The sequence below is a fragment of the Delphinapterus leucas genome, chromosome 15 (assembly GCF_059928025.1).
Source record: "Delphinapterus leucas isolate spDelLeu-1000000601 "Yukka" chromosome 15, BTC_Dleu_Yukka2, whole genome shotgun sequence".
In the NCBI taxonomy this organism is placed as follows: domain Eukaryota; kingdom Metazoa; phylum Chordata; class Mammalia; order Artiodactyla; family Monodontidae; genus Delphinapterus; species Delphinapterus leucas.
Genome location: NC_143143.1, coordinates 51,361,964 through 51,371,529, shown reverse-complemented (window position 1 = coordinate 51,371,529; position 9,566 = coordinate 51,361,964). Strand labels below are relative to the sequence as shown.

At 43.6% G+C, this 9,566-nt stretch overlaps 1 pseudogene; it reads right to left on the bottom strand.

The window, feature by feature from the left end:
• Positions 1-260: 260 nt before the first annotated feature.
• Positions 261-9,127, bottom strand: LOC115804082 (ran-specific GTPase-activating protein pseudogene; annotated as a pseudogene).
• Between the last annotated feature and the right edge of the window lie 439 nt (positions 9,128-9,566).

Below are 9,566 nucleotides of genomic sequence, written 5' to 3'. Positions count from 1 at the left end.
TTTATCTATGGTATTTTACCGGTGTCTGGTTCAAGAGTGCTAGTAGCCATTGTTCAAGGCCCTCGGTAACAACAACTAAAGAGGTGTCGGTTGCGCAGTTGATCTCATTTACAATAGTTATGTTCCATAAAGTCTCCACGAACGTTGACTTAGTGAATACAGAGCCATTGCTCTTAGTGGACTTGCGGGGATAGGTTCCCATGAGCCTCTAGTCACATTTTGATCAGCTGATCAATATATAACCTTGTTTAAAAAAAATCTTACTTAATATGTATTGTTGATTCATTGACATTGAATTCACGGCCCGCAGCACTAAAACTCATGTCTGAATGAAGCTCGTCTAACACGTATATTTTCTCGGTAAAGCACATCACAGCCTTCTTGAGCTTAGGAGCACTAGACAGCACTTCAGCATGATGCTCGGGGGCCTTTTAAAGAGTGAAATCATCAACAAAAAGCACAAAATTTCGAAAGCTATGGCACTACATAGACTGTAGAAAGAACACTTGTTTACGGTGTGAGAGCTGAATCAAGAAGGTAGAGCAGAGCTTTGTTTGACCTCAGCTGGAATCGTGTGCATCAGTGGCTCAAATTTTTTGCCTCTCTGCACATGTCCACTAAGGACCACCAAAGTGCTACGAGTAGGTGAACTTGCAATACTGGGGATTGACCATATATGTTATATTTCTCTCTGGACCTGAGATCTAGCTGTGACACTGCCTCTCTTGCCCTCCACCATTTTTATCAAGAACATGTGGAAAACTATTGGGCTAGATTTCCAAGGCCATTTTTCCATTGGGTTATATTTTATTCATTTGACAAATACTGAGCTTGGCACAATTCTCTGTGCTGTTCTTGCACCAAATTCACTAAAAATTGATTAGAGCTATTTGAAAACGGCCTGCAAATACTTTTTATTTGTAATTCTTATTAAATAGGTTTTCTACTAGTTCTGCATCTTCTGACCTCTCTTAATAATGAATGGCCGAAATTAATCTTTCAAATTTGCTGTTGTTTCAAACTCATCAGATTCATTTAGGAGCTCTGTTCAGTCTTCACTCACCCTGGTATGGGCATCCTTCCTCTGTGAGATTAGAATCAGAAATGCCCTCCTCATTGGTCATATCTGAAGGTAGGTCATTTGGAAAACAGGGCCCCCACCCACAAGATAAACCCATTCCAGGGGACACCCAGTATTTTCCTGGGCATCCCTGCCACTTTGGGGTTGTGTTTACTGCTCTACTAGAAGGTTGTCATGATGGAGATGCCTTTCCCCTCTGGAGCATGCATTTTCATAATCCCTGTGTGCCAAAATAGTAAAATAATGTAACAGTATGCATTAAAACAATCTTGAAGCGACCTTCTACTAGTTTAAAGCACATTATAATTTTTACATAGGGCAATTGATGTGTGATTTTTCTTAGCCTTCAATGAAAACTAAGTTTTGTACCTAGATTGCACCTGGTTCTTCAGAAGAGTTTGATTCCTCTAAGAGGAAAATTGGGAAGAAGGGAATTGACAGTAGATTTGGATCAGTTTGTTTTAGTCCAGTGAGTGTATTATAAAAATGAAATCTTCAAATTCACCTGAAGACTAGTACTTAATCTTTAGTGAGGGAATCTTTCATCATTGGTATTTCTGTCCTTTAGGGAAAAAAAAATAGAATTTTCCTCTGAAACGCTTTTTTCTTATGAAATGATGAGATTGAATGATTTCTATTTCTGTACTGAGAGCTGGCTTAAGGAAGGCATGTAGGTGTGGTAGCTTCAGTTTTAATTTGGTATGGATCATTTCATGTCTACAATCATTGGTTTTTAATAAATCTGTTGATGTTCAGAAGGTCTGGGCCAAAAAGACGTGGTCTACAAGGAAACCCTGTTCCAACTGTGGAAGACTGATACCTTGGTGGCCCCAGTGAACTCTGCCTCCTATCACTCAGGCCCTTGTATATTCCCCTCCTCATTGACTTTAGACTTGACCATACAGCTTGCTTTGGTCAAAGGGACATTAGCAAGCATGATGCAAGCAGAGGCTTGGTAAGCACTGGCACATTAGGGCTTGTCCCCTGGGAATGCTCCTTCTTGGAAGCCACTCTTGGTGCTATAGAAAAGCTTAGGCTAGACTCTTAACTGATCGGCCATGTGGAGAGAGAGAGAGACCTTGAAGGATGAGAGGCCATCTTGAATGTTCCAGCCCCAGTCAAGCTTCTGACTGAATGCAGCCTATGGAGTGACCTAAGCTACACCACGTGGAATAGAACTGCTCAGATGAGCCCAGCCAACCCAGTGAATTGTAAGAAATAATCAATTATTGCTGTTTTAACTCACTAAGTTTTGCAGTGGTTAGTTACATAGCAATAGATAATGGAAATTATGCCCTACTTCAAAAAAGTGTGTGCAAAGGGACATTATTCTGCAAAGATACCTTGTCCATTTGGTTTGTAGAAAACTGCATTTCATAATGCTGTGATGCTGTGATGTCTTCAGAAGTACAGTGAGCAAGGGTAGGCATGCATGTGCATGTATATGTGTGTATGTATGTGTGTGTGTGTTCGTGTGTGTGTGCATGTGTGTGTGAGTTAGATATTGTGGGATCCTTTCTTCCACCATTGCAGCTGAGTATTATGCATGCAATATTTTTATTTCCACGAAGGGTATACCTGAGGAAGGTACCTTGAAAAGTAATTGCTCTTTTATTCATTCAGGTTGTGGAAGATACTGAAAAGTATAAAGAAAAGAGCCATCACCCAGAATCCCACCACCCAGAGGCTAACTTTGGGAAGTTTTCATATTGTAACAACAGTTAACATAACAAAAAACTTCACTTGATTCTTCTTTGAAAGTCTATTGTATAAAGTAGGTCCATTGAGAGGGTGGACTCTTTGATATCCTTATAAAAGTGGTTATAAATGTGCACACAAATCTGCCGGTTCAATTTATAGTTTATGTCCCCTCACTCCACTTCATTCTCCATACTGCTGTCAGACTGCTTTTTCTAAAAGGCAAATTTCTGACTTTGTTCTGCCTATGCAGTAGGTCCACACTGCCTCTAGGACGGTGGGTCTCAATTAAGGGTGATTTTGCTTCTGGGGAACATCTGGCAATGTCTGGAGACATTAATGACTGTATTGGGGGTGTTAGGTGTTGCTATTATCTAGTGAGTAGAGGCCAGGGATGCTGCTAAACATCCCACAATCACAGGACAGGCCCCCACAATAAGGAATTATCCAGCCCAAAATGTCAGTAGTGTGGTCACTGGCTCTAGGGTAAGGCCAAAATAGTTGTGCCCTTTCTGACTTCACACTGACCTCTGACCTTTTATCGCTTGTGCATTTTCCATATGCAGTACTAAATAGATTTCTGTTTCCATATCTTCTCACCTTGTGACTCTTTCCCGCAGTCTGGAAAACCCTTTCTCCAGAGGTAATTTGTTCTTTGTGTATTTTATCATATGACTCTGCTCACTTCCATTTTTCTAACTACGCTGAGTTGCAGTTACTTTTCGAAACCTGATTTCCCTTCAAGCTGTGAATTCAAGGTGAGCTAGGACCAAACCACATGTCTAGTAAACATTTGGGTGAATGAATGAGTGTTTGAATAAAACCAGTGAAAAAGAGGGTGGAGCTGCACACGTTGAGGACAGTACATGACTCACCCTCAGCAAGTTTTCTTTGCTAGCGGGTGTGACTCCTTCCTGCAAAGGCACTGTGGTCACCAGTTCCCACTGCACATGATTTCAATGTCACTGCACTTCCCGGGGGATCTTCCTCAGGCTTCTTTGCCCCATAAGCCCCATAACAGGCATTAGTATCTGATTTCAGGTGGCTTGAGGGAGTAGAGAGGTAACCTCAGGCATGTGAGGAGTGGGGAGATGAGCTTTGTGCCCCAGATGCCCACCTGTAAGAACCAGGGAAGGGAAGGTTTTAGAGAAGTGAAGGATTGATTCAAGCCCCTGTCTTTTGCCTTAAGTTACATCAACATTCACTCAGCATGATGTAGAACAGCTGTTCTCAAACTTGTATGCCTGTCACTGTCACCTGTACAGCTTCAAAAAATACTGTCGTTGGTTGTCCAGCCCCCCAGAGTTGTTGATATAATTGGTTTTTGGTATATCCTAGGCTTCATAATTTCTGAAAGTTTTCTAGGTAAATCTGTTATCTTTGAGAATCACTGATGTAGACAATTAGGTAGATTATAGCTCTTCATGTTAATATTTCCAAAGTAATTTAATAATTTTCTTTTTGGTAATTTACTATTTCTTAACAATTTTTGTATAAATAATAAATTAGTATTTATAACTTTGTTTAAATTTATATTGGCTGTAAGATAATTTAATATCTAACTTTTTAGTAATTGACATTGTGTAACTTCATTTTCTTCTTTCCTCTTCCTTCTTGAAACTCCTCCTTTCCTCCTTTACCTTGAAACTCATATGAAATATCATAGAGAAGCAGCTTACCATTCTTCGTGTTGGAGGAAATTGGAAGGAAACCATTTTTTAGATAGTCTGCCCACAAAGATGCAAAATTAGAACTTTCCTTTTGGTTTGTATCCTCCTTCTTCTGTTTCCCATACCCACAAACTCTGAATTCTTTGTGCCTAAGAGAAAAACTAGGAAGACCCCTCCATCGTCCTAATAGTCCTTCTAAAAGGCTTACTGTACTCTCAGGTTCTGCACTTTTTTTTTTTTTTTTTTTTTTGCGGTACGCGGGCCTCTCACTGTTGTGGCCTCTCCCGTTGCGGAGCACAGGCTCCGGACGCGCAGGCTCAGCGGCCATGGCTCACGGGCCCAGCCGTTCCGCGGCATGTGGGATCTTCCCGGACCGGAGCACGAACCCGTCTCCCCTGCATTGGCAGGCGGACTCTCAACCACTGCGCCACCGGGGAAGCCCGGTTCTGCATTTTATTACAGATGGTGCATTTGTTATGAATATGCTGGGTAAGAAGAAGAAGTGAAAGAGCCTTTCTTTTTTTTTTTTTTTTAAAGTTGGGTTATTTTTTGTTACTGAGTTATTTGAGTTCCTTATATATTTTATTTTTAAAAAGATTATTTATTTTATTTACTTATTTTTGGCTGCATTGGGTCTTTGTTGCGCACGCGGGCTTTCTCTAGTTGTGGCGAGCAGGGTGCTACTCTTTGTGGTGCGCTTCTCATTGCAGTGGCTTCTCTTGTTGCAGAGCACAGGCTCTAGGCGCACGGGCTTCATTAGTTGTGGCACGTGGGCTCAGTAGTTGTGGCTCACAGGCTCTAGAGTGCAGGCTCAGTAGTTGTGGCACACGGGCTTAGTTGCTCCGTGGCATGTGGGATCTTCCTGGACCAGGGCTCAAACCCGTGTCCCTGCATTGGCAGGCGGATTCTTAACCACTGTGCCAGCATGGAAGTCCTGAAAGAGCCTTTGAATGCTGTCTTATCATCTTCCTCCCTCCATGTCCTCCTCTGCTCCCTTCTACCCTGCTTCCAGGCATTTTGTTTGCTTGTCATGTGTTTCCAGATATTACTGAGACAAGGTCTTGATCACCTGTCAGAACGGTGTTGCTCATGACCAGTGGTTGGACTGATTTTTGCCATTATCTTAAATATGAGAGCTAGAAACAACATTCATTCCATGGCACTGCATGCCCAGCTCTGCACTTTTGTTTTTTCCCTTAATATTCAGTTTATGGAATTTGGGATCCAGTGGCTTCTGCCACTAAGTAGGTAAGCACTGCTCTAGGGTGGCCACTCTGGGCAGAGGCAATAGCTTTAAGAGAAGAATAGAATCATTCTGAGGTGCAGAATTTTAGGTCACTATATTCTGTTTCATTTCAAGAGGGAACGTTAGAGTAGGAAGAGTGTGTTGACATGGTATAGATAGTGTAACCCTATTATGCCTTTTTTTTTCCATTTAATAAAACTAAAGCCGAGGGCCCTTCTTTAATTCACCAGTTGATCACTGCTTATGGACGGACCCTAGGTCCCCCTCTTGGAGGTGCTACTGGGTGTGGGGAATGAGGAAGTGAAATGATTTGCTTAGTGAGACAAAGTTTTGGCAGAACCACAACTATAAAGCAGGTCTCCATTTCTTGAGGTGCTTACTTTATACAAAATTTCCAGTCTTGATTTTTTATAGGTTTTTCCTATAATGGAGTAAGATGGTGGTCAATGGATGTTTATACAAGATTTATAAGTTTAAGAATAATTGACTATACGTATGCTGTCAAAGCTAGGAAATTTGGCTTAAATTAGTATCTAATGGCCATTTGGTTGACAGGTTCATTTCTTAATTTCTAAAAGTTATTTTCTTATGTATGTGTAACTGAATAACTTTGCTGTACATCAGAAACTAACACATTGTAAATCAACGATACCTCAATAAAATAAATTTAAAAAATAAAAGTTTTTTTATGGTAATACAAAAGTGCTTTTTGCTTTTTCTGAATTACCTAACTTTAAGAAAACACACCAAAGAGTGGAATTTTGTGTCAGTCCACTGTTGGGCTGTATGATTTATGTCCCTTTTACTGCTGAAAATTTTTAGCAAACTTTAAAGCTGGATGAGAAACTTAAAGGTCCTCTTATCTAAGTTCATTGGACAGATGAGGAAATCAAGGCCTGGGGAGGTTGTTATTTGCTAAGGTTCACAGAGCAAGTTCAAGGCCAAGTCGGAGACTTAGAAGTCACATTGTTTGACTTCAAGTTCAGTACATTTTTCCTTGGGTGCAGAGTAACCACAGGCAGGGCCAGTACCACACATGCACACGTGCCCACACTCTCACACATTCTTGGCATGGGTTGTGGATTGTCTTCTCCCAAAGCTGGCCTGAGATGAGGGTTGGGGTGCAAATAGCTTACTTGTCATACAGTCCCAGGAATCACAAGTAGGGGAGTGGGGATGTGAGATAAGGAAGGAAATGCAGCCAATATAGGGTGTGTGGACCCCCAGGTTGATCCCACTGGGGGCAACGGAGTGCTGTCTGCAGAGCACTGTGTTTGGAGGCGGTGTAGAATAGGCTTCACAGTAGTCTTCTGCAGGGGTGAAGAGCTGGGCTATTTGTTGGAGGTCTTACTTGTAGGCACTTGATGAAAAGCCCACCATCAGAGTCTCGGGTCCTAGAGTAAGGCCTCGTCGGTGTGTGTGGGAGCTGAGTGCCGAGGGGCTGTGGAGGGGTCACTTCTGCAGGCTCACAAGGAAATGGAAATGGGTGTAAGTGGAGGTTCCTACACACAGTGCGATTTCGACAAACATCCCGTCTTGGCTCTTTTCTGTTCTTACCATCTGCGCGCCTAGTGCTCTAGTAGGGGGTAGGTGGGGCTGAGAAGTAGGTACTGCCTGTGATACCATCAGTGTTGGATAGTCTCTGTTTGGCCCTCCTGATCTGCGCTCCACCTTCTGCACGTGCTCATGTCTGCAGATGGAGCATTAGATGCTGCGTTGATGGGCTTCCTTGCCCTCAGGCGTCTGGACGGATTCAGGAAGTGGGAGGCTAGAGCAGAAGATTGGATGGAGGAGGAACATGAGGTCAGCCTCTATCCCCCCAGGTTTCTTCTTGACACTGGGCTGATGGTTGTCTCTGTCGTCCTCCCGGAAGCCACAGAGTCTGTCTGGCAACCCCTCCTGTAGCCACAGCACTTTCACTGCGTTCCAGTGGCTCTGTCTTCCTGCCCCTCTGGCCTAGGGCTCTTCAGATTCCCTGGTTGTCTTCCTCAAGCCCTGCCCACACCTGGTAAATAATCCCTTATTAAATGCCCTCAGCTGTCTCCTGTGTGTGTTCCGTCTGTCTCCTGCTGGGACCTTGGTTGAGACACCATTTTGAAGAGTTTGCTCTCCAGACAGAATTGGATGAGATGAAACAGCTAGAGACGGTGTGAAGATATAAGATAATGAAGTGTAAATTGTACTTGAGCCCTAAGGACACTCAGCAGGTAGGATGCATTAACAAAAGAAGCGGTGCTTATTAAAGAAGACTTTTTGGAGGGCTGCCTTACGTTGTAATTGGTGAACTTTTTTGTTTGGTCTCCTCTGAGTAGTGACTTGAAAATCAGAAGCTCTGCCTTATTAGGACCATGTATGCAGTTAATTATAATGTATCTGACTCTATCAGATGGAATAATAGGTAATTCATAGAAACAGAAGGGTGAAGGGGATCTACCCATCTGGAAATTTCAGAGATTTCTCTCATGTATTTTTGTTGTTGTTGGAAGTCAGTTCTTTATATAAAGTCCCTTGTGAAACCAAAACAGAATAAAAACAAACCAAAAAGAAGGGGCAGGGCAAATTAAAAAAAAAGAAAAAGGGAAAAGACAGGGACAAAGGACACAACGGGTCACGACCCATTGCGCCTCCGTGGTCTCGTCCTCGGGCTCCTTGCCCTCTTTCACCTAAAGAGCTTCTTAGCTTCTCAGCTACTTTCTCGGCACTCTCATTTTTGCCAGATCCTTTCTTTTCTCTCTCTTCAGCCTCTCTCCTGCATTCTTCAAACTTCGTTTTGAATTTCTGCGCATTCTCCGCGTTAATGGCTCCTGCTTGGGGCACTCGTCGGCGAAGTCGGCGTGGGTATTCCAGACCCAGGCGCTGTCACTGCCCGCGTACGGCTTCGGCTTCATCACCGGCGTGATGCAGTGGTTGGCGCAGATCTTGAGGGTCTTGTCCCTGCGCCTGAGGAGGCGGATGGTCCCCTTCTCCTCGTGCTTCAGCAGCTTGATGTCCCCGGTGCCCCTCTCCTTCCACCCCGGGAGGTCATTCTCCGAAGCGAACTGAAACAGCTTGGCCTGCATTTTTAAAAAAATTCCTCTTCATCTTTTTCCAGCGTTTTAATTTCTTGCTCGGGAAGAGAAACTATTAGCAAAAAATGGGGGTCATGGTTGGACTCGTCAGCATTCTCGGCGGAGGTGTGGTGGTCCTCGTGGGTGTCCTTGGGGGCCGCCATAGGCGCGGCGGCTACTCGCCGGCTCGGTCGTCGCGGGCTCCGCGGCCTCTCGGCGTCTGCTCGCAGCTCCTTCCTCCGCTTCTGGAGACGGTGCCTCCCGCCCGCCCGCCCGCCCGCTCTTCCCTCCGCCCTGCGACCCCTCGTGTATTTTAATGTTAGATAAATAAGTCATTTCCTCCTAATTCCTTCTATTCCTCATCCCTCTAATGGGTTATAATCCACTTTTTGGAAATTTTTTTTAAAAGCTGGTGTGAAAGGCATTTCAAGCAGCTTGGGGTAAGGCACTATAGCAACAGAAAGCACTCACTCTGTACGTGTTTACAGAGGGCCTCTTGTGATTCCGGCCCTTTGCTAAGCACCATGGAGTCTGTAATGAATAGTATTTGATCACTGCTTTCAAGGAAATCACAATGTAGTTGGGAAAATAGACGTTCAAACAGATAATTACGATAAATATTTTAAGTAGTATAGGCGTCTACAAAGTATTATGTGTATCTCAGTGAGGGTGTAGTTAAGCTTGGGAGTGTCAGATAATGCTTCATAGAACCAGTGACATTGAGTTGGGTCTTGAAGCATGATAGTGAGATTCCCAGGGAGAGAAGGGGAGATGGTATGGAAGAAGGTATGGAACTTCCTCGTGGGCTGGAGAATCAATGAGGC